Raw genomic sequence first — 26,446 nt, forward strand, 5'->3', positions numbered from 1 at the left:
TCAAGATCCAATATCGTGCTGGCAAGCAAAACCAAGATGCAGACGGACTCTCGAGACGTCCTCATGACAGACCCTTGGATGATTTCGTGTCACAAAAAGAGCGGGAAAGAATCAAGCAATTCACCCTCCACCATTTAGCAGAATCGGAACAACCAACAATTCTGCCCGCAGCGGTGAAAGCCCTCTGTGATAGACACCAAGTGTATCAGAGCTGTGATGATTCTGACTTTTCATGCTTCCAACCTACAGTGTTTGAGTCTTTGTCTCTTTGTCTGTGTGCGATACCCCAAGAGTTCCAGCATGAGAACGGGCATGGTCTTCCGGTTCTTCCCCGACTGTATGAAGAGGAGCTGAAGGAGCAACAAAGAGTTGATCCAGAGCTTAAAGTAGTCATCAAGTACCTGGAGTCTGGGAAGAGACCTGTTGTGAAGGCTGAGCCTGTGAATATAGCCTTGTGGCTGAGAGAGTGGAACAGGTTGGTGTTCGAGAATGGCATACTATATAGGAGGAGACTGGATCGAGGAAGTGTGTCATATCAACTGGCATTACCAGTAGACCTCCAAGGGATGGCCTTAACAAGCCTGCACGACGACATGGCCATCTAGGAACTGAGAGGACTCTGGACCTGGCTAGGTCCCGGTTTTATTGGCCAAAGATGGCAAAGTCCGTGGAGGAGAAGATAAAGGCCTGCAATCGCTGTGTAAGGCGAAAAACCCCTCCTGAGGGAGCTGCTCCTCTGGTGAATATAGTGACGAGCAGACCCCTTGAGCTAGTCTGCATGGACTTTCTGTCACTTGAACCTGATCAGAGTAACAGGAAGGATATCTTAGTGGTGACCAATCATTTCACCAGATATACCTACCAGGAACCAGAAGGCTCAAACCGTGGCCAAAAGCCTGTGGGATAACTTTTTCGTTCACTACGGGTTTCCGGAGAAACTCCACAGCGATCAGGGGCCTGACTTTGAGTCAAAGTTGATCAAGGAGCTCTGCAGCGTAGCGGGAATCCGCAAAGTGAGAACAACGCCTTATCACCCCAGAGGTAACCCCGTGGAGCGTTTTAACAGGACGCTACTCCAGATGTTAGGGACCCTGGATGAGAAAAGAAAGACCTGCTGGAAGGACTTTGTGAAGCCGTTAGTCCACGCCTATAATTGCACCCGCAACGACTCAACGGGATTCTCACCATATGAGTTGATGTTTGGCAGACAGCCCCGACTGCCGATTGATCTGGCCTTCGGTCTGCCTGTTGGTGAGCCACCCCAATCTCATTCGAGCTATGTGAGGAATTTGAAGGATCGTTTGGAGGAGAGCTACAGGGTAGCAAGAGATAACGCTGCAAAAGTAGCAGCGCGAAACAAGCGGAGATTCGACGAGCGGGTAGTCGTTTCATCCCTTGAAGTTGGCGACCGAGTTCTAGTGAAGAACATCAGGTTGAGAGGGAAGAATAAGTTAGCGGATAAGTGGGAGAAGGAAATCTACGTCGTGGTCAAGAGAGCTGGTGACTTACCAGTTTATACTGTTCGACCCGAGTGCAAGGATGGGCCGCTCCGTACGCTCCATGGCGATTTGCTACTACCCTGCGGATTTCTGCAAGAGGAAGACAGAGTTGAGTTAGTAAGACCGGAAAAGCCCTGCAAGCCCAGAACTCGAGCAAACCCTGGTCCAAGAGAGTCTGAAAGCAACTCTTCTGAATCTGAAGATATCTCTGCAAGTTACTACGCACCAAGATACTTACCAAGTGTTGAAAGTAGGATTCTCTCCAATTCTAGACCCGAAGTGCAGTCAGGAGGCGAAGTGACTGCAAGAAGGTGTCCAGAAGTGAGAGCTGATAATAGTACAAACACTGAGCATCCTGTTTTAGAGAAGTCACAAGGGAATTTACCTAACTTACCTGATACTAGAGTTGGGAGTTCGCTTGATTTTCCTGGAGTAAAGGGTCCACAGATTGTGAAACCTACAGAAGAGGATGTGTTGAGTGACACACCTGTGCAAGATGAACAGCAGGACAAGGAGTCGGATGAGCCCTTGTCTGGAAACCTCAGTGAAGAGAATAAAAGGGATGATACACTGATACATGATGGAACAGTTGGGACTGGCCAGAGCCTGGCAGATGTTCCTAGACGTTCGCAAAGACTGTGTGAACCACCAAAGAGACTGCAGTACCCTAGGTTAGGTAACCCCCTTTCTCTAGTCGTACAGTCATTGCTGCAGGGGCTCAGCACAGCTTTTGCTGTATCATTTGAGGAGCCTGATTCCCTTGGAGCAACCCGTCTTGATATACATGATGGATATTCTTCTACAGTGATTTCACAACCCAAAGGATGCAGAGGGACCTGCATATCTTCGAAGCGGGGAGAATGTAACCCAGATAACATTAGTTACCAGTAAAGGGTTAAAGGGAAAAGTGTTCTGGACATGTATCCAATCACACATTGTGCTGTAGTGACTAACACTTCTGTGAGCCAATGGTAGCAGCCATTAGAAGCCTGCTCACAGGTCGCGCAGGCGCTGTTTTTCAGCAGTGCAGATGAGAAAGACGGGAGAACAGATTAGAAACAGCAGCGTGGAGTATTTCTTCAGAAACTCCTTGCATTAAATATTAAGAGCGCCTGGAAAGTTGGATTTTGGATGCATCAGCCTGAAGTAGTGTTGTTGGAAAAGAGAGAAGAAGTGAAGCGGATATCGGAGGAGAATAGATGGAACGGATTTGAGAGTGAAGTGATGTGATAAACTTCCTTTTGTGAAATAGTGGTTCTATTTCGTTTTGGCTGGGTTTTTTTTTGTTTGTGTGTGTGTTCTGTTCTATCCATGTGAACGTGATTCCTGTGAGAATTCCTGTTTTGTGCCGAGTATAATCTCCTGGAAGGGAATCGTCTGGTTGAACGACATGATTATACGTGCACAAATGGCGAGCTAGCTGCCCTCCATGTCTCTCCTGAAAGCTCATCTTTACAGACTGATCGAAGACGATTATTAGACGATCGAAGGTCTCATATAATATTAAATTATATAATTATAGGTCAAATATTATTTACATATTGTTAGTAAGTAATACAACAAAGCACGACGTATTGCATAACTACAAATCACCGCGAGAGCTTTCCAATATGCGCGCCACTGAGTGACGTCTGTACATCCGGGTCAGAGAGCACCTGTCCATCAAAAGCTCACTATCCAATCAGAGTAGATCACTGTTAAGCCCACCCCCACGAGAGGTTTGTCTCAAAACAGCAAACGAAAAACTGCGAAGCGTAAGCGTAAATCTGTGGCAATGTATTCAGAATCCACGATTTGCGAAAACGAATCTTTGAAAAACATTAACAAAAAATGAAGCATATTTGAAGAGCCTGTTAAATTCGTGCGACTGAGTTCATTTTTTTTTTTTTCATTTTAATTGTGTTTTTCTTCTTTTGTAATGGAATATTTTTGATAGTTTCTGAAAAAGTTACGTTCAGTTTTATAAAGTTACATTCATTATTATTGACACAATCGTAATTCCATAGTTTCATGGCGGGTAACGTACTGTGCTCCAAAACATTGGTGCTGATTGGCCCAAGAGGAGTCCTGTGCGCCAATGAACGCTATCTATCGATCTGCGCTCGATTGCTCTTCCTTCATCCTCCAACTACCCGGATGTCTGTCTCAGTAACTTGAAATTGAATTTGAGAACTGAATCTGAATTGTGAGAAGTGAATGTGAAGATATATAGAGAGTTTAATTTTCAGTGAGGATCAAATTTTATTGGACTTCAGTTCCAAACGAATAAATTCAATTTCAAATGATACAATTCAGATTCAGTTTTTGAATAAATTCAATTTTAATTAAACAATACAATTTCAAATGATGTGATTCAAATTCAGTTTTTCAATGCAATTATTCAAGTTTAGCCATCCAAATTCAAATATAATGGTTCAAATTCAGTTTCTGGTGGCACATATTTCAGCCCATACATATGATTCCCAAGCTCCGATCAATTGAGTCGTTTGATCATTTGTTTAGTTGAGTCAAATTGTTGGGTTCTGTATTTCCAATTACTGTTTTGTTTTAAAAAGAAAAGTGAATTATTGGAAGAACTTCTATATCTGAATTTATTTTGGGTCAAATTAGTATAATCACATTTTTTGTACATTTGGTTTTGTACATTTTGAATGTAATATTTTATTTTATTATTGTAATTTACTTTGGTTAATGTGAAAGAGACAGACAAAGTGTTGAGTTTTGAGAGTCCACTTTATTTACACATTGAGTGAAAAATATGAAACCTCATTGAATTGAAGCTGTTGAGTTGTTGAATCTTTTAGCCTAGAAGAAAGTAATAGAAGAGTGTTAACAGTGTTTTCTTTTATTTACTTAATGCCATTGATTGATGTGCATATGTAATTGATCACAAATGAAACAAAATACAAAGAGAGCAAAATTCTCAACTATTTACTCACCTGCATTTGTCATTTCCTCCCTCCAGTAGACGTTCCTTACTTCTGATCATAGTGGCCCATATTGAATATTATTACTGGGTGTAGCACATCAGTTACGTTTTGCGCTACATGCTACACAAGGAATGCTTTAGTTTTGATCTGATACCAAGTAGTATAAATGCCAATAGGTCATTCAATAGGTCTATTCTAATAGGAATATTCCAGGTTCAATACAAGTTATAGGTGCACTCAGTACTGTAATTTTCGGACTATAAGCCGCAACTTTTTTCCCACGCTTTGAACCTCGTGGCTTAAACAACGACGCGGTTAATATATGGATTTTTCCCACTTTCAAATTATATTTAAAAAAAAAAAACATTCTGTGACGTGCTCAGTTTTTTGGCGGCATGAAGCTTTCATTAGACCAATGAAATTGCCGAACGTGTTAAGGTCAAACAACTTTTTTGTTTACTGTTTAGATTAAATCGAGCGCGCTCAAACTTCCCATCATTCTGATTACGGTAGTCATTTTGTCACCCTCAAGACACGGAGAAATGCATATGATGCAGCTTTCAAGTTGAATGCGATTGATCTGGCTGTTTGAAAAGTAAATAGAGCTGCTGCACGGGAGACGTTGGAAACAGCAGCGTGATGAATTGACTCAGTGCAGAGGCTATTCAACTCCGACACCGAAGGAGATGACTTCAGTGGTTTCATGTGCACAAGAGGAGGAAGATAGTAGACCAATGACTTTCTTGCTAGGCTACTGTTTACTGCTAATTTTTTATTTTTTGTTACAAGCCGTGTGTGGCAGCGGGGGCGTGGTCAAGCGCCCGTCCGGGAGAGAAAAGCGGTAAGGGCGCTTACACCTGAGCTAATGTCTAACACCTGTGTCTAATTTCAGTAAGCGTGGGGAGAGCGGCATAAAAAGGCAGCACAGAGAGAGAGAGAGAGAGAGAGAGAGAGAGAGTGAGTGAGTGACAGACAGATAGACAGACAGACGTCAGTCTAGTGTTGGCGCATAGAAGTCCAAGAATTGAGAAACTTCATAAAATTGATTGTAAACATTGCTGTGGCCATTAAAAGCCTTACCTGGAACGTCAAGTGCCCTGCTTCACGTGTCCTTCTTGGGAAAACTGTCACACTGGCACCAGTGTGACAGTTTTCAGCATTTGATGTAAGCGCCCTTAACGCTTTTCTCTCCCGGACGGGCACTTGACCACGCCCCCGCTGCCACACCGTTTTTCGTTAAAGCCTATTTATTTTTGTTACAAGCAGTGTTTCATTAAAGCCTGTTTAAAGTTCATTTGTTTCAATGTACCGGTAGGCACCTGCGGCTTATAGACAGGTGCGGCTTATTTATGTTTAAAATAATATTTTTTTTAAAATTCAGTGGGTGCGGCTTATATTCAGGTGCGCTCAATAGTCCGGAAATTACGGTAATTTTCCTCATTAAGAAGTTGAACTCTTAATGACATGAATTGTAATTTCGCAATATATTTAGGAAATCATGATCGCTCACATTAAAATGAAGACTCCAGACTCCAGTCATATCAGTAACCTTATAAAAGCTGTTTTATTCTACATGGAGAGGGTCTGCACATGGGGACTGCTATTTTAGAATCACATGACCAGCCGAATACTACTCACTTAATCTTAGTAACCATCCTGTTATTTGACACTTTCACTCATTGATTAAAGTAATCATGGCTGACTGTGAATACTAAATTTCTACAATGGCATCTGAAACGGAAATCTATTGATTTTAAATGATGCTGCATCCAAGCCACTAGGTGTCAGTATAAGTCAAAGATGACACAAAGACAAAAGTTACTGAGTGCACCTTTAAGCTCAATCAACAGTATTTGTTGCATAATGTTGATTACCACAAAAAATAATTTCAACTTGTCACTAATTTTTTTTTAAAAAGATCAATTAATAGTGAGGCAATTAAAATGGAAGTGAATGGGGCCAATTTTTGGAGGGTTTAAAAGCAGAAATGTGAAGCTTATAAACACATTCATTCTTCTGTTAAAACTTGGGTATTATTTGAGCTGTAAAGTTGTTTAAATCAATGTTTTTATGGTTGTTTTAGGGTTTTAGTGTTTATGGCAGTACGTCGTCATGGAAATGGTGTTGTAGAACAATAAAGATATAGTTTGTATGCTTTTTTATTACACTTAAATCATTTAACACTCATATTGTTTACATCTTGTTGCTATTGTTTATTTTTTATTTTTAAAGAGAGCATTTTAACAATTGGCCCCATTCACTTCCATTGTAAGTGTCTCACTGTAACCAGATTTGTGCTTTTTTTTTTTTAAAGAAAAGGAGGGGCGAGTCCTTCCTAAGAACCAGTTTGCTATTTCCCTTACAAGCTGCCTTTTGTGTAGTGCAGCAACCTCAAATGCATTTCTATAGTCAAACAAGAGTTGATTATGTCTGGGTGTGAGATCTGCTCTCAGTCTGTAAAAGCATATCAAAGCTGAGTTCACTTCTAGAAAGTTCTGAATGATTTATGTGGCAGGCCTTTGCGGATGACACAAACACTTTATTTAAAATGACAAGATGCAGGGAAAGCATAGCACTTTGACATACGAATGTTACAATAGTATCTCACTTAGAGGTCATCTAACATCTATAATCTATGATCTAACATCCTAACATCTTAAAAGTTTGACACGGGTAGTGTGTACGGTCAATTGTGGCTCATTTTGGAACTACACATATGGTTTCATTGCTGGATTCCCATGCTTGTGTATGCTGCTGTGGTGGTGGTCTGATGACTTCACAGCTCAAATAATACACAACTCAAAAGTTTTAACAGAAGAATTAATGTAAGTTCTTTAAAATAAAATTCACATTTCTGCCAAAGTTTCTGCTAAACAATTGTCCCCATTCAATTCCATTTTAAGTGCCTCATGTAATCTTGATCTGCCAGGACAGACGTGAGGGCATTGGTTAGTTTACAGTATTCACGAGACGCAAGACTTTCAGTTGGGTGACAACGTGGTGTTCCACTTGAGCGGCTACTTCACGAATCAATGAGAACAGTCAACAGCATTGTATTAAAGTAAATGTTTAGTTCTTGGGCATCCACTTGCATAAACATTGCTGAAAGGCCTTAAAATGTACAGAATAGACCCAAAAATGTTGTTACAAACACATATGACTTTCTTCCGTGGAACACAAAATAATTGTTACAATGTAAAAAATGTACCTGATAATTTACAGTAAATTACTGGCAGCACAGATGCTGGTACATTACTGTAAAAAAAAAAAAAAAAGGTTGGTACTGTTAATATAATTTATTATGCTTACTGTTGTTTCTCAAATGCAAGTAGTACTGTTTTATATGAACTACTGTCATATTACAGACGAGTTGCTTATGCAACTGAAAAAACATTTCTGGAGCATTTATGTGCGACTGCTCCAATAACCTTTACTGTATGTTGCAACGATGCTGCAAGTACATGTTACTATGATACCTTTATTAAATTAGTTATTGATCAAGATAAATAATTCACAATTAATGTCATTTTGTTCTTTAATGCATACCACTTAATTGTTGCCCATGAAAATGAGATAGAAATCATTAGCTTCTGGTTGGTCGATATAACAGAAAAGGTTAAAAAGGAAAGAGCATAAGCACATGTTCGATTTCAATAGACAAGTTGGTTTGACTCCTGTGATGTGCGTCCAAACAAAGCTGATATCCACACAATCCATGTGCTTTGAACAATGTCTCCTTTTATGTTCTTTGTGTTCTTTACTGTTAGTTTCTCAAAAGCTAAAAAGTAAAGAAACATTACTCCCTAATCACACATACGTGGATGTGGTCATTAAAAACATGTGACTCCAAACACCTGTGGGCCCCTGCTGACTGAGCCGCCACTCCTCTTAAAGGGCCAGTGCCATTTTTGCTCAAAGGTGAAATTATGAATTATGAAATATATACATTTAAATACTGAATTAAGATGGCTTCACTAAATAAAATCCTACAAGTAATCTTTTGAAAGACTGAGATAAGGAGGGAAATTTAACTGTTGAGGTGTAGGTGTGTGTAGATCGGAGACAGTTTCCTGTTCCGTGTTTTAAAACATAAAAAAATTATGATGGAGAATGAGACTGGGAAATAAAGTTGACAAATGTAAACAAACGTCCTGTGGTGTTAATTAAAAAGAAATATCAAAACTGTCAATAATTTTCTGAAATTTTACTGAAATTCCTTTTCCCCACCTTGATTTGAGAAAGCCAAATGCAGACAGTGGTCACACCAATCCTTGCGATTCATACAGACAAATTTTAACACGGTTGTTATTTTATCCTTGCTGTTTACATTTATATGGATGAGCTGACAATAAAACTCTCTTGACTTAAATAAAAATACATTTAATAAAAGCTAATCCTTTCACATATCATATTATTATTATGCAAATGGTGAAATAAAAAAATTCTTTGTTCAGTTTTCTCCAATTAGCTCATAAGCTAGCCAATTGGCCTGGTAGTGGGCGTGTTGTGAAGTAGCCTTGCAGGACGCAGGCAGACCCTTTTCGATGCAGCAGGATATGTTTGGTTTGGATGTTCTCTAAATACACTGGTGACCAAAATGTTGAATAATGTACAGATTTTGCTCTTATGGTAAGATATTGGTACTTTTATTCACCAAAGTGGCATTCAGCTGATCACAATGTATAGTCAGCATATTAATAATGTGAAAAATTACTATTACAATAAAAAAAAACTAAACTTCTTCAAAGAGTTCTCATCAAAAAAATCCTCCACATGCAGCAAGACAGCTTTGCAGATCCTTGGCATTCGAGCTGTCAGTTTGTCCAGATGCTCAGATGACCTTTCACCCCACACTTCCTGTAGTCTTGTCGGGCATTTCTCACGCACCTTACACTCTAGCTGATCCCACAAATGCTCAATGGGGTTAAGATCCATAACACTCTTTTCCAATTATCTGTTGTCTAATGTCTGTTTCTTTGCCCACTCTCACCTTTTCAAAAGTGGCTTTTACTTTGCAATTTTTCCCCATAAGGCCTGCATCGATGAGTCTTCTCTTTACAGTTGTGTGGGTAGAATTCAATGAAGCTGTCAGCTGAGGACATGTGAGGCGTCTATTTCTCAAACTAAACATGATGTACTCTTATGTACTGATCCTCTTGTTTAGTTGTACATCTGGCCTTCCGCATGGTTTGATACTGTTATAAATGGCAGTACATTTGCTGTGAAATTCTTCCGTACATTTACAACAATTTCTTACAGTGTACAGTAGACAGTATGTTATTCTCAGTCACCATTCACCTTCATTTTATCTTCTTTCTATATAATTAAAGTAAATGGTGGGTGAGGCCAGGGTGGACTGGCCAAAGGGAGAACCGAAACACTTTGCGGTGGGCCAGCTGCGAACGGGGCCGAACACCATTGAATAAATGATGACAGAATTTTCATTCTATAGTGAACTTTCCCTTTAACCTTTGACCCCCTGGGGCTGGTTTTGTCTGAATCACCAGTTGTCTGTTTATATATATTAGCATTGCACGCTGATGCTTCTTAGCCCTTTACGCCCTGCGGTGCCACCACTTTGAGTTTCTGTCTTCTGATATTGTTCTCCCAATCTGTCACTTCAGTTCAGATGAATCGTTCGCTGCTTGTCTTGCGGGGCTTGTGCAGCAACATTCATGCAGGGGCCACAATCGCTTTGACCGTGCCCGGAGTCATGCAAACAGTGCTTGCATAATTCCCACATAACCATTCCAAACTTAATGTAGTCTGTTACGCTCCAATTATACTATAGATGGAGCTAAGATGTAGATTTCCACCCCTCTCTTTTTAAGCCACTGGCCTGTGGATGACAAAAATTATAAATCGATCTTCTTGGAGTTTGAAGGAGCTTTTCCCTTGGAGGGAATCGAGAGACAGCAGCTGTTTCAGAGAGCAGGGCTTTGGAGCAAAGTACTACAGCCAGCTTCAAACACCCCCCAGGAAATGAGAAAATCTGCTGCATCTGTTTGAAAGTAGAAATGTGCAAAATCACATATTTTCAAGATTGACTAGTTGGTAGGTTGTCTGAATGTCTACTCGACTAATCAGTCTGAACCTTGTGTGACCCCACGTACACATGCGTAGATGTTGTATTTTAGCTTTGCTGTATGCAACACATAATATACATTAGTTTAAACCAACTGATCTCAGTTCTGGTGACTCTATGCTGTCAGTAAAGAATTAAACTGACAAAGCACGGAGTCATGTCACTAAACAACATGCTGCCAATCACAGCGAGTTTGTCATTGGGAGAAACACCAACAAAACTACATTTGATAAGAAACCTAACTCAGTTTTTAAATTGAAACCTATGAGTCCTATGATTAGTCTCTAGTTTCATCCAATATAATTTTTGTTATTTATTTTTTTTGAGCAATTTATCTTGAAACGCTAAACTGCTAAACACAATGCACACTAATGTGTACTTTAGCACATTTTCATTAGAAATCCTATATTTACTGTGCATAATCACTTTGAGAATCAATGGCTTCATCCAAAATCTGATAACATTTTGCTTTCAGAGCTTTATATGGAGTTAGAATGAAAATACAGTGCATTTCAAACTGTTTTGAGACCAGTGCAGACAGACAGCCTGGTTACTTTTGAAATGTAATCCACTTCAGATTACAAAATACATGCTATAAAATGTAATTTGTAATGTATTCCATTAGATTACTCAAGGTCAGTAACATATTCTAAATACTTTGGATTACTTCTACAGCACTGGTAGAAAAAAGATTAAGTCATAAAAACTCTGCAAGTACTGTAAGACAAAATACACACGTTAAACATACATTCTCTGAAAAATCTAAATATCTTATGCAGTGTTGTTTCTAAAACAAGATAAATAAAATGTACCTTGTTGTAAGGATTTTTAGATATTTTTACAGGAAAACAATACAAAGTTTATTATCAAGAATATGATTTTTACGCTAATATCAAAGGTCTTACTAGAAAAAAGAAATTATGATCCAACGTGAATTTGATTGATAAAAAAATATGTTCGTGCCTGGTAACATGCATGTTAACGTGGATGTAAAATGGCTAGAAATAGCAATTTAGGTTAGCGTAAATCTGACAATTTACACAAGGTTAATTTCTGTTTCTTCTGCTCCAACCTTAATTCAAACTTACTTCTCTGTCTGCTCGTATGAATGTAACACATCATAAGAAAGTGTTTCACCGCTGTTCGAATGCACTTTGGATCGCATCATTTATATGTATACTTTTTTCCATCTGTAAGGACTAAAGGACTTAAATGAAACAAATTACTATAAAATGCAAAGTAACCTCTTCAGTAATCAAAATACTTTTTGAATGTAACTGTATTCTAAATACCAATGATTTAAATTTTAATTGTAGTGGAATACTTTTACTTATATTATGTATTTTAAATATGTAATCCCATCACATGTTTTCCAATACTCCACAACCCTGCAGACAGCAAATTTTTTTTGACATTACATATGTTAGCCAGCAGGTGGTGGCAAAAGATAATTTTTGTGTGTAATGTGAGCCAGTTGGTGACATGAAGTGAATCCGTTTGTCCATGTTTACATAGAACAGCACTCCATGATCGCACGTATTACTACTACATTACTAAAGCTAGGAAATAGCTTTAAACACCTTTAAATGTACAACTTCAGCATTAAGGCTCATCACAGCTGAGAGACACAACAGACTGATTGATTTCAGAACTCATGGTGCTTACCTCTTCCCGGAGTTTCCACATTGGATACACTGGAGGACATTGCGGTTTCTATAGGAAATGACACTTGTGCACCAGCGAAATAGAGAGGAATACCCCTGCTTGGATGGCTATTTTACCACTGAGAAAGCTGACAGCATCTCTGCTTGGGTGTGGCATCAGGTGATTGCACATGCTCCGTCTCGCTCTCTCTCTCTCTCTCTCTCTCTCTGACATACACAGACAGACACACACACACATATCCATCCATCTTTGTTTATCCAATAACTTGTACGAAACAGCACAAGCCGTGATACTTTTTCTGAAGTGAAATTTTTGATATACTAATGAAGGCTTGGGCGCATTATTTGGTTTGAACCAGCAACGGCAGATTCTGATCGGTCGTGTAAGAAAGTAGTTCCATGCACAAATGCATTTTTATGACCGTACTCAATTTTTCAAACTTAGAACTTTATTGTGTAGGCTTAACCCTAATTAAAATTATGCTAAATTAAAATGACCCCATAGTACCACCTAGCGTCCAAATTGCAGTAATTAAGTAATTTTTATTTGGGTTTTTTTCTGCGACCAACCGACCAATCAAAACCTTGTCGACCAAGACTCTTCTCATGGACTAACCTTTGGTCGACTATCAGGGGGCAGACCTAGTAATTAGGCTGGTTTTGGGTTTAGCTGACGCTAATTACACGTTTCTTGGGGGTGTTCACACTTTCTCATGCATAATGTGAATTTTTATGAAATATGAAATCTATGTGGGATAAAACAATTTGGGAAATACTTCTGGAAGCAAAACAGCTGAAAATAGAAAGGACAGTTTTGTGGTCTATTCCAAAAGGGTTTTACCATGCAAACTGTCCATCTGCTAAAGCGTAGCATGCTGTTAGCATGCCAATTAAAGCTTTGCCACTAAAAATATCATAAAAAATGAAAATCTACATAAACTAGTCGACCTCACTAAATGACTAGTTGACCATCATGATCGTTATTTGTAAAAAAATAATCGAATTACAGCCTCCCTGGCTTGTGTGCTTCTCGATACAGGAGATGAATTCATCTTATTTTAGGAGACACAGAGAATGCCTCCAAAATGTTTTGGGAAATTATAGCTGTGAATAGTATTTGTAAGAGCCAAATTGAAATGAAAGACCTAGAAAATGGATGCTGATGTCTTGACTCCATTTTACCCAAAAGCATTCCAATTTGTTAACTCAAACTTCATTATCTCAAACAGTTTTGCTTTTCATACAGGGAGATAGATGTTATAAGGTATCACAAGGGTTGTTGCAGCCTAATGATTTAGTATCTGGGCTAATAAAACAAAGACTGCAGGTTATTTCCATGTAGGGGAGTCCCTAGAGCTATTACTAATACTACAATCCTGCTCAACATTATGCCCTTGAGCAAGACACTGGCAGGAAACTCCAGTGGGACTGTCCCTACAATTAGTATACTGTAAATTACTTTAGATGCATTTTTTTTTTCAACCAACAAGTATAGATAGTAGTCTATTATTATACAGTACTGGTGAGAAGAGGTATTTTATGTGTCACAAAGTGTAGAACAACACTGTCTCTCCCAAGACAGTTTCTCAACAATTCTAGTGTCAATACATTTTAATGAGGAGCAGCAACTTTTAGAGAACCATGTGGTGAAAACTTTCACACAGTCTTAACATTGAAGTTTATGGAATACATTTTTGATCATCTATCAACCCCTGTAATTGTATATATACAGTATATCTGCATATATTTAATTTAAGTCTGCATAAATTCATTACAGCAAACGCCATCATGATATATACTTACAATTTAAATTGACAAGTTGAATTTTATATTGTACTTTACAAATTAAACATTTAATTAATTATCTTTTCATACTACAGTAATTAAACTATATTTTTTTTATACAGTAATAGATACAGTAATATATTATTGTTTTTCCAGGTTTCAATGGCAGTTTATACAGTAATAGTGGATGGGGGCAAAGTAAATATATTATTTGTAATTTTTTTTTTTACTTAAACAATTAGCATAAAACATTGAAAGTGAGATTTATTGTCCTGATAAAAATATCCAGAGGCAAAAAATATAATAATATTTCTGTGCCACTTAAAAAAAATAATGCAAGATTAAAATCATGAATGTAAAGTTGACCATGTGTACATAATGTTGGTCTGACATGCTCAGAACACCTTAGTAATTGCATAGCACACCTAGCAACCACACACAACCCCTCTGTGCAGGCCCGGATTACCCAATGGGCATTATGGGCACGGGCCCAGGGGCCCATGCGCACTTGGGGCCCAAGCGAGGGGAAGATTTTATTTTTTTTTAAAATTTTTTTTTTTAATTTCCGAAAACGGAGCGTATATTTGCACTACGTGCCGGCCCGGTGCCTGTCTTTTTAGCAAAAAGACGCTCGACACAAAATAACTACTGTAGCGTAAGGCGTGAGGTGCATGATGGTAGCTTTTGACGCGTTCGGCCAGAGTTCGAATCCGCCTTTTGCCGAACTCGCTCTTCTCCTTTTTCCCAACACATGCAGGTACTTAGGCCTACTGCTGGTGGTGACACATACACGTGCATTTGAGCAACACTGGCAACAAAACTAGCACTAGTGTAATTGCTAAATAAATTAAAGACGTCAATAAATGCACGCGTCACCTGCTACATCCTCTTTGTTGCATGCGCAAATTATGATCACTAATACAAAATACAACATTTTATTCACAAAAATGTCTCTATATGTAGAAATTGCTGCACATTCGTTGAATTCTGAATTTTGCACACATAAGTTGAAAGCAATTTGTTTGTGGATAGTAGGCACAGGCTATCCTAGAAGAACATATCTGCAACATTTATCAAGTTCACGGATAATTGTGCGTGCATCTGATCTATTAAATTAGTATTATTAATCATTATGATACTAAAATCATAATAAAGTATGTATACTACAAAAAATCAGATGAGTCCAGAATATGAACGTAACGCGTTTAATTTCACGTTAAGTATTTTCCTCCCATATAAAACATTATAAGAAAGCTAAATGTGGCTTTATGCATATTAGAATGTCCCCTTAATAAGGGAGAGGAGGAAAAAGAAAGACAGACAGACAGACAGACAGACCCTGAGGAGAGGAGGAGAAAGACAGACAGACAGACAGACCCTGAGGAGAGGAGGAGAGGATGAGACAGACAGCCCCTGAGGAGAGGAGGAGAAAGACAGACAGACAGACAGACAGCCCCTGAGGAGAGGAGGAGAGCATGAGACAGACAGACAGACCCTGAGGAGAGGAGGAGAGGATGAGATAGACAGACCCTGAGGAGAGGAGGAGAGGATGAGACAGACAGCCCCTGAGGAGAGGAGGAGAAAGACAGACCCTGAGACTGAGGAGAGGAGGAGAAAGACATACAGATAGACAGACAGATAGACAGACAGCCCCTGAGGAGAGGAGGAGAGCATGAGACAGACAGACAGACCCTGAGGAGAGGAGGAGGTATTGTGTGTGTGTGTGTGTGTGTGTGTGTGTGTGTGTGTGTGTGTGTGTGTGTGTGTGTGTGTGAGCGTGTATTTATCACTTTGTGGGGACCAAATGTCCCCATAAGGATAGTAAAACCCAAAATGTTTGACCTTGTGGGGACATTTTGTCAGTCCCCATGAGGAAAACAGCTTATAAATCATACTAAATTATGTTTTTTGAAAATGTAAAAATGCAGAAAGTTTTCTGTGATGGTTAGGTTTAGGGGATAGAATATAAAGTTTGTACAGTATAAAAACCATTATGTCTATGGAAAGTCCCCATTAAACATGGAAACACAACGTGTGTGTGTGTGTGTGTGTGAGAGAGAGAGAGAGAGAGAGAGAGAGAGAGAGAGAACAACTTACATGAAATATAGTATTATCAAAAAAAACAAAAACAAGCTGCTTTATTTTACATTTGATTTACATTTACATTTAGGGCATTTGGCAGATGCTTTTATCCAAAGCGACTTACATGTAGTACATTTGTCAATAGTTGGACAGGTCATACACCAGCAATTGTAATTTGTATTGTAAGCAACCAATATTATACCATAATACTTACAGCATCTTGTAATGTGTCTACTACCATTTCACTATCATTCAATCATCAAACAAAGTGCCATTAGGGGCCATGAATAATAAAGTGCTAAATACATAAGTGCAGAATTTTTTTAGTATAAAGAAGAGAGAGTATAAAGAAGAGTAAAAAAGTTGAGTTAAGATGACCTATACTGTTTGCATCCTTTTCATCACAGGAAGAGGAGAGGGGGAGAGAGACAAAGAGCGGCAGCCCCTGTAGAGCCGAGGAGTAGAGGACAGGAGAGGAAGAGAGAGACAGACAGGAAAGCTACATTAATGGGTGTGTGTACGTGTTTGTGTGTTAATTATGGAAGAATTTGATTCATATAACTGGATTGGTAAAGGTGAGGCACTATGTGCTTGCATATGCCAGCTAGTTGCTCGCTATAGGTGTTACCAGCAAATAGTATCCAAAAATTCAAAAGCTTGATTGTGTGGGTGGGGTGGGGTGGGGTGGGGGCCCTACAAGACATTGTGCCCAGGGGCCTCTGAATTCTTAATCCGGGCCTGCCTCTGTGTGGTGTGAGGGCTCATTTTCAGAAAATGCCACAATCCCGGTAGAGCACTGCGAGTCGAGGCAAATTACTTAAATACTTATATAAATTACTAATGAAGTTTGATATTTAAAATACAGGCCACACTTGTATGTTGTTGGCACAAGAAGATAAACAAAGAGTTCCTTATGGACTGCACACTCTGGCCAATCACAGCAACCCCCTGGAGAAATTCAGGTTTCAATGGCACAATAAAGGCCAGGAGACCATCACATCCAGAGGTGAATTTACATAATTTTAGACAGAGCTATGCTTCACAAACAGATTCCGTGCATCCTAAATATGCCTGTGTTGTATATTGCAACACCCATTGGGATTAATTAAACTGCCCTGCCTATACAAAATGCAGCAAAATGTTTGGAATAATGCTTTTATGGGAATAAATTGGTACTTTTATTCACCAAAGTGACATTCAGCTGATCACAATTTATAGTCAGGACATTAATAACGTGAAAATGACTTATTACAATTAATTTTTTTTTTTTTAAATACTTCAGAGTTCTCATCCAAAAATCCTCCACGTTCAGCAATAACAGCTTTGCAGATCCTTGGCATTCTAGCTGTCAGGTTGTCCAGATACTGACACACTTCCTGTAGCACTTGCCATAGATGTGACTGTCTTGTCAGGCACTTCTCACGCACCTCACAGTCTAGCTGATCCCAAAAAAGTTCAATAGGTTAAGATCCATAACACTCTTTTTTAATTATCTGTTGTTTAATGTGCTGTTTTTCTTTGCCCACAATAAGCTTTTATTTTTGTTTTTCTCTTTCAAAAGTGGCTTTTTCTTTGCAATTCTTCCCATAAGTCCTGCAACCTTGAGTCTTCTCTTTACTGTTGTACATGAAACTTGTGTCGAGTGGGTAGAATTCAATGAAGTTGTTAGCAGAGGACACGTGAGGCATCTATTTCTCAAAAAAAACTAAAAAATTTGTTCTCATCAGGTGCACAGGTAGCTGTCAAAACCTGCTGGGAATTATTGCCTGCCACACCTCCATATACTTAAATATATTAAGTAAATTCTACATTTATACTCAGTTCAAACATTTAAAAATGAATGCTCTAGCATACAAATATTATTTATGATTGTTTATTATCTTTACATTGTGACATCATATATTAATCCTAAAGTAGATAATGTTGTCACAATTGTTTGCTAATTTGAGTAAATTTCACAGGTAAATTAAATAAGTACATTTCACTTAACTTTTCAAAGCAGGTGTACCCAGCATACACCAGGCTTGAATAATTAATGACCTTGCATGATTTCACAGATTGCAAGTTGATTTACTCTGTTTTTATAGTTGATTTTGTTTGAGTCTGAAGTTCATTTTCCTCAAAATTCCCCGTTAATTCATTGCTACATTACTTGAGTAAAATGTACAAACAGAGACTAAAATTGACTTGAAAAAGAGTATTGCAAAATAAAGTTTACTTGAGAATTTCGTATTAAAGCCACCAAGAATTGGAGTGTAGCCTTTACTTGAAAATATGGTCCGTTAAATTACTAGCAATTTCTGTGTGGAGACTGTTTACTAGTTGTTGTTGTTTTTTTGTTTTGTTTTATTTTTAAGTAAACCCTACTCCATTTTTATTTATTTATTGTCAGTGTAGATGTTTCACCCTCTTAATCACAGGACATCTCTTGGTGATGGGGCAGTGGTCATGGATAAAAAAAAGGACCATACATTTTCTTGACATGCTTTGTGCGAATCACCCTTACACAAAACTCCAATGAAACACAGTTTTTTTTACTGACTCTACTGATTTTATATTATTGTCATTATCAGTTTCTTTGCATCTCTTTGTTAATGTAATATGTGACGATGAACACTTTAATTATATGCTAATGTAATTGCACCCAATCTCTAATTAACGGCTAATAAATAATTGAAGGATATCAAGCGTATAGCCCTTGGTGAAATCATGCTTTTTAAAAGTAAAGGACTTTTAAACACTTTTTTATTTCTGCATGAGGCTAAACTTGAATATCCATCAAATACATATGCAAAAAACATTGCTGCAGCCACATTCCCATGATAATTACTATGATTCATCAGTAATCTGCATTGCGGAACTATGAGACTTTTAGACCTGCTTATGTAAAAATTAAGCATTTATGGAATATTTCACCAACCAAAAATATGTAATTATTTACTCACCCTCATGTCATTCCAAACCATGACAGCCCTAGTCCCCATTTGCGTTCACTATATTGAAAATAGTGGAACACCTTTTTATTCCACAGAAGAAAGGTTTTGAAATGACACGAGGGTGAGTAAATAATGAAATAAATTTCATTGTTGTGTGAACTATTCCTTTAAACTCCAAGTTACTTATCTCTCTCGTCCACCACAGCTCTCTGTTCTCCTCCTATATTTCCTGTGTGCCACCCTGAAATGCTGATGTGGCTATAACTGATGAGAGCTGTGTCTCTCTCTTCATCTCCGGCCTGTCAGCTTAGTTTTTGTATAATTATATTAATGGGGTGTGACAGGAGCGTAACATATCAGCACTCTGAGATGAGCAGTCGCCCAGAGCCCGGCCGCCGAACGCGTGTCAGCACGACCCCCTTGTCTGCCTGCTCACATCTCTCTTCTCAGTGCTTGAACCGTGCAACGATGGGGTCAACAACGCTTTGGTTTTTATAAAGTGAAACATATGTAAGTGTGTGTTCATGCACGTCTTTTCTCTGTCTGTCTTGCTCTCTGTCCCTGTATGTACTGTGCATTCACCCCATTTTCCCTTCTAACACACACACTTTATGCCTCAAGTGCTTAAAAGGATAGTTCACCTTAAAATATTAATTTCAGTCATTTTTTACTCAACCTCATTTTGTTGCAAACTCGTTTGTCTTTCTTCTGTGGGACACAAAAGGAGATCTGAAAAAAGGCAATGAAACTGAATGATGAACGAGACTAACATTCTTATTAAAATCTCTTTTTGCACTGCATGTAAGTCAGAGACGTATTAACTTTCCCTTTAAATAATGCTGTACTTCTCAGGTTGAAATCTCATATTAACACCTCACCACTTTTCTCCCATTCCCTCAATATAGGATAAGGGCTGAAATATTAATAGGTTACTTTTTTTATAGAGGCTCAGGTATGTAGTGACACCCACGTTTGGTGCAGAAGTGAGATTTCAGGCTGTTAGCCAGTGCATTATGCTTATTGATTGACTGACGCTGACTCGGCTCTTGGAAGTCTGAGACCGTCTCATCAAAAGCTGCCACACACCGAAATTGATGCATTTTGGACTTATTAAAGCAAAAATCCTTTTAAAAATACATTTTATCTTTTAAAGCATGGGTAGGGACTCAGAATATTAATTATTCTAACTTCATTAGAAGTCATTTGTTTCTTTCAAACTCTCAGACTGGGATGGGCTGTACTTTCGAATTGATTTAATGGTTACATTTTTCAGCATGTATGCCAATTTTAACTACAACTAATGGCATTCTGTCCAAGTTAATAACTGTGTATTTGCATGCTCTAAACCATTTAAGCGCATATGACTTTGAAAGGCAGTATTTTCCTAATTGAAATTTCAGTAAGTGTATATTTAAAGTTGTTTATTCCCATTCTGCTATGGCTTTTTAGTGACTGCTTAGGGCGGTATTACAATGATAGTGAATGCACCAACAAGCCCCAAAAATATTTTTACAAAGTGTATTATATGAAGCAGCAAGCTAATGCTAATATTGTATTTATGTAATGCCAAAAAATATCATAATTATGTGTTTCTGACTTGGAAAAACTGTATATGTCTTTGTCAAACTTGTAATTATGTTGGCAATTTTATCAACTCTCCCACTTAGTCGATTTGATGTCATGTAAAAACAACCAAAATGTCCGGATCCTATCATCTCTGTTTGGTCTTTTCTTACTTTCTTACATTTGTGTTCTGATTTTTCATTCTTTATATTCTCTTTGTGTCTCTTGACTTATGCTGGATTCTTCCTCTTGGCCGCCACCTCTTTAGCTGTGGTGTGTTTCCCGTACGACGATCTAAATCATGCTCAACCACCATTGTATGATGCATCGTATGAGGGGCATCATGCACCTATTTTTCAACCTTGAGTCAATAGTGGCATTTCCCTCTACATCAGACATTGGGGTTCCCCCGACGCACTTGATCACATACACACATCACTCTTCAAAAACATATAAGAACCTCACTTATGTGTTTACATGGACAGGTATGCTGTGTTCTCTGACAGAAACCATGTGTGTTAAAGCACTTTCTTAACAGCCTTTAATTCCTTAGGTAGCTCACCCAAATAAGTCATTATTTACTCACCCCTGTGTTGTTATAACCCTATATGACTTTTTTTTATAACTCAAAGGGAGAAATTGTGAAAATATTTTGTTCTCAGAGATGTATACAATGGCAGTTTATGGTGACCACCTCTTTAAGCTTCAAAAGGACACAAAAGTATTATTCAGAAGTTTCATAATTATTCCATGAGACTCCATGATTGTTATGCAAGCATACAATAAGGTGTGTTGTGAAACAAACCGAAATCGAATGTATTATTTCGGAAAAAATTTCACTGACCGTTATTCTCCTGTGCACGTTCATGAGTCTGCATGCGAGATTTAGCGCTATTTGGACAAGAGCAATAACAGTTATGCGCGAGATGAGGCGTTCAATAGAAAACTCATTTTGTTTTGCTTCAACGGGACCACCAGCGATATTAACAACAAAAAAGAAAACGTAGCTGCACACAAACCACAGAACATAATTTACAAACATTTCTGAAGAGTTTGTAGTGGAAGAATAGATGCATTTTAATGTGCAGTTTTACAAATACATTAGTTTATTTACGTTACCTTTCATCCACACTGGAACTGCGTATTCCTCCACTGAAAATGGAGACTTTCGAAAATTGCTCTCAAGTATTGCATACTTTGGAAATGATGGTTAGGAATCTGAAAACTTAGTTTGTTTGTCAAAAACAGATTGTTGTGGATGTGGCCTCAAGAGTTGAATCTGCGTAATTGTCTAATAATTATGGTAATTCTGACACAATGTGAACAATGCATACATTTACAGGAGGACGTTCTCCTTGGAAGAGGAAAGGCATGTGATTAGCCAGTATTGGGAAGGTTGGGGAAATCCTATACACAGTCTGAGAGAATTGTGTCATTTGCCTGATTTGCAGATTTATTTAGTTTTTCGTAGGGTACAAAAATAATTTATATGTTTTAATGTATAAGTTTATTGTCTTAGTTTAGCCAGTTTTGGTGCCAGTTTTCCATTGACACTGTATATAGTGCCGTGATAACAGCAGATATAGAAAAGTGAGAGACTTAAATATACTGCCCTACAGCGTAAACTGTCATGCACGGCTTGAACCTTAGAAAAGTTGAACAGCATTTCAACAGTAATTAAAAGAGCTTTTTGGCTGTGCAGTAATGAAATCTCTCTCTCTTAGACTACATATTGATCCATGTTTGCTGGAGGAAAATTCTCAGATGATTAAAAGCTTGCTGATACAGAACTTTCTCTGGACGGCGTATTCTGGTTTCAATCCTGTCAACATGGCAAAGCACGTGTTGACTAAAGTGGTTTGCAAAGCAATATATTTATAATGTAGTGTGCATTATCGGTATATATTTACCATAATTGTGGAGACAAATGTACATTTCTATGCCTCTCTTTTTATAAACATATGGATGACTGTGTATTAAATGGATTTGAATACTAATTCTTGGTAGAGATCTTCCATTTACACTTGGGCTGAGTGATATATAATATTTTTTTTTATTGGCTTTTATATCGATATGTATGTATTTGCTTTGATATGGCTTAAAAGGGGATTTTTTTTTGGTGTTAAAAGCAAAAAGCAAAATATAGTAAAATGTAGCTCATGAACATTTACCTCTATGTTCTACTACAATATTTAAAAGCATGTAAACTGCCACAGACTTTAATGAAAATTTTTGAATGACACAAACTAATCATTGAACCAACATTTTGAAATGGACAGTTTGAACAAAATTAATTAATTAATTAATTAATTAATTAATTAATCATGAAATTAATTTTCTTAAATTAAAATCTTAGTAATATTTATGATTGCCCCTCTGTTATTCACTCGACGTTGGTTCGATGTAGTGACATTAGGGGTCTCTCTTGAGAGCCTTGGTTACATCTATCTTTGAGAAAAGGCCAATGAGAATTGGCGAACAGAATTTGCATGCCCCTCCCCCGGACATACGGGTATAAATGGAGGGAAGCATGCATCTGTTTAGACAGATGTTTTCTTCGGAGCAGAGCGGTTGTGTTTCAGCGAGCTGAATAAATCCACTGCTGTTCCACTCGCCTCTAACAAGAGGGTATGATGTTGGAGATACGGTGGAAATCAGCGGCTTTTCTCTTCTCTGCACCCCAGTGCAGACTACACTCCCTGGGCGCTTCGACAGCCACCTAAAAGAGTTATTTCTCTAAAAGGGTATATTTCTCTAAAAGAGCAATGCACTTGGATGTTGAACTTCTTTTTAAAGACACATCTTTTTCAAGTTGACCGACCATCCTTGTGTTATTCCTGGATGTGGTCGTTACCTCACCACTTCAGATGGCCACGGGTGCTGCCTCACGTGTCTGGGCAGAGAACACACTGAGGCAGTGTTTGTGGAGGGTTCATGTTCTCATTGTGAGACATTGAGAAACATTGCAGTCGCGGCTTTCCTTCTTCCGGGGGAAATCCACACAGGCTGTTGCAGTGCACCTGTGATCGACCGTCACTCCACTCCAAGGCCTGTAGGTTGACATCGTCTCTGGAGACCAAGACCTGCAGTGTCGCTGGACAAGCTGCCTCTGCCCTGCATGCCATGGCCCTCCTGCAAGTTTACCAGGCCACGGTGCTAAGAGACCTGCTCTTGGGTAGTCCTGATCCTGATGTGGTGCAGGAACTGTGCTCGGCGACCGACCTCACCCTCCGAGCCACCAAGGTCACAGCGCATACACTCGGACAGGCGATGGCCACCCTCGTGGTCCAGGAACGTCATCTGTGGCTGAATCTGGTCGAGATGCGGGACCCTGACAAGGCTCGCTTTCTCAATGCCCCCATCTCCCAGATGACTTTGCCCAGCAGTTCTTGGAGGTGAAGAAGCAGATGGAGGCCATCCAACATATCTTGCTCTGCCAAGGATCAAGATCCCGCACCCCGTCTGATCGCCGAGAGCATCCCCCTGCAGAGGTGAAACCCCAAGCAGCTCCACCCCAGCCCGGGCCCAGCTCTCAGCGCCAGCATAGAGCTCCCCGCAGGAGGTGGATGCCCCCCGTCTCACGGACCTCCTCCTGGACCCAGAAGCCTCCCAAACATTCCTGAGATGGGCAACCCAGGGAGAGAGACATCTGCCGCAGAGCTGGTGTTCAGACCACTCCATTCACTGGTGGAGGGCCAAGTGGAGAATCTTTTGTTCCTTTTCTTTGTTTGCCGCACCCCTAATATGTTGCGGTATGCACATTGTCAAAAAAAGAGCAGTTTCCTCACTCCCTGGGTCACTTAACCCTCACCCAATACCTTTGCAAGGTCTTACAATCTCCAGGTTGAGTTGGTTTCATCCCGTGTTTTGACAGGTCCGAACATGTAGAATTAGGTAATACTGTGACAACAGCTGGTCGGGTGTATCGCTTGCGCATATTTCTACTCCCCCAGTCGAGTCCACAAGTCATGGTGCCTGGGTGTCCTTCCTCCCTAGCCCTCTGGCTCCGAACTCAGCCGAGGAAGTTCGCAGCCAGACCCACTGCAGGCACCGACTTGCACTGGAATAGATGCCCCACAGGTTCTAGTTATTCCAATATCTCCTGTGATGTATTAAACGCGGTACGTTCCCCCTGTCGGCGTACCCGCATCTCCCTTGTGCAGAGCTCCCTCTGACCTCCGTTTGTAGTGCTCCTCCCCATCAAGGCAGGACCTACCACGTGCAACTTCCATATGTGGCTGGTAAGCCCATGTGACATATTTTACACATGTTAACCTCCCCTGTTGGGCAGGATGTGGTCTGCTTGGGAGTTTTTCCTCTGAAAGAATAGAATTGGAAAAGAATAACTTCCCCGATGTGTGTTATAGAATTATATGCCCCCAGCCACATCTAACACTCTATGGAGAGAAAACATAGAGAGAGAAAAGGCAGCTGCTGGCGCGCCTGCTCCCATAGTTAGTTACATCGCTTCCCTCCCTCAGGGATGTGGGGAACTATATGATGTCTCTTGGGGCGTAGGGGAAGGTTACAGGCAGTCTGATGCACCTGTTATCGCACGCAGCAGTTTGCTTGCACCTGCATCAGCAGCACAAATAACATGTTCAGTGTTGTGCCATTTTTAGATAGGGACCCCTAGTGTCATTACATTGACACAATGTTGAGTGAGTAACAGAAGGGGAATGTCGTAAATTTCTTTCCCTGATGGAGGGAACAAGATGTTGTATCCCTCTTGCCACAGCACTGTACTAAGCCGCTGAAATGGCCGGCACCTTTCTCTCGGGTTCCTCAGCTAAAAACCTGTCTGAATAGATGCACGCTTCCTTCCTTTTATGTCCGGGGGAGGGGCATGCAAATTCTGTTCGACAATTCTCATTGGCATTTTTTCAAAGATAGAGGTAACCGAGGCTCACAAGAGAGATGCCTAGTGTCACTACCTCAATACAACGTCTCGTTCCTCCATCAGGGAATGGTGGTTACGAAAGTAACCAAGACGTTTTGGTTAATTTTACATCACAAACCAAAAAAACACTGAATATATTCTAAATATTCCTTATACCAGCCCTAATTTATTCTGCCCCAAGTCTAACTTCTGTCACCCAAAACATGCCTAAATCTTTTAGAAATGAAACCACAAAGCTTATTTCAGGTCAGTCTGAAAGGTCATAGCTACTGCTCTGCGGGCATCCGTTCTATCAGTTTCTTTGCAGTTTAAGTGGAGAAGAACATAATCAAACCTCCTATTTCATCAACAAGACCCTAGTGACAGCGATACCAGATCAATGCTGCTAACAGTTGGAAACATGACTCACAGACACCTGTTGTCCACTTTGGCCCAATCAACTAATATCAATTACACACCAGTAGTGTTTGTGTACGAGGGAAAGAAAGTAATTGTTTATGTATACTCGTGAGACCATTTTGACTCTTGTGTGCTGTTATTGTATATAAAACTCAACTAAGCAGTGAAAACACTCAATATCACACTTGCCACATCCTCGAATGGTTGAACATGTTCATTTACAACAGTGTCATAGAGATCAACAGCCACTTGTAAAATGTCACTCCCAATATAACTGCTGGTTTTCAACTGCACATGACAAATATTATCTCTTTCATTTTTTTCCCCAATATGACTGTGAACTAAACTCATGCACACTCAATAATTGTGCCACTCTTGCAATTAAAAAAACACAAGCAGAGCATAATTCAAAAGGGCCACTGAAATTAAATCACTCCAATTTACTAAATTAAAATCAAAATACTTTCTCCCATCCCAGCTTAAAAGGATAGTTCAGCCAAAAATCTAAATTCTGTCATCATATACTCACCCTCATGTTTGTTCCAAACCTATATGACATTCTTTGTTGTCATGGAACCCAAAAGGATATGTTAGGCAGAATGT

This window comes from Xyrauchen texanus, chromosome 46 (assembly GCF_025860055.1).
Source record: "Xyrauchen texanus isolate HMW12.3.18 chromosome 46, RBS_HiC_50CHRs, whole genome shotgun sequence".
Classification (NCBI taxonomy): domain Eukaryota; kingdom Metazoa; phylum Chordata; class Actinopteri; order Cypriniformes; family Catostomidae; genus Xyrauchen; species Xyrauchen texanus.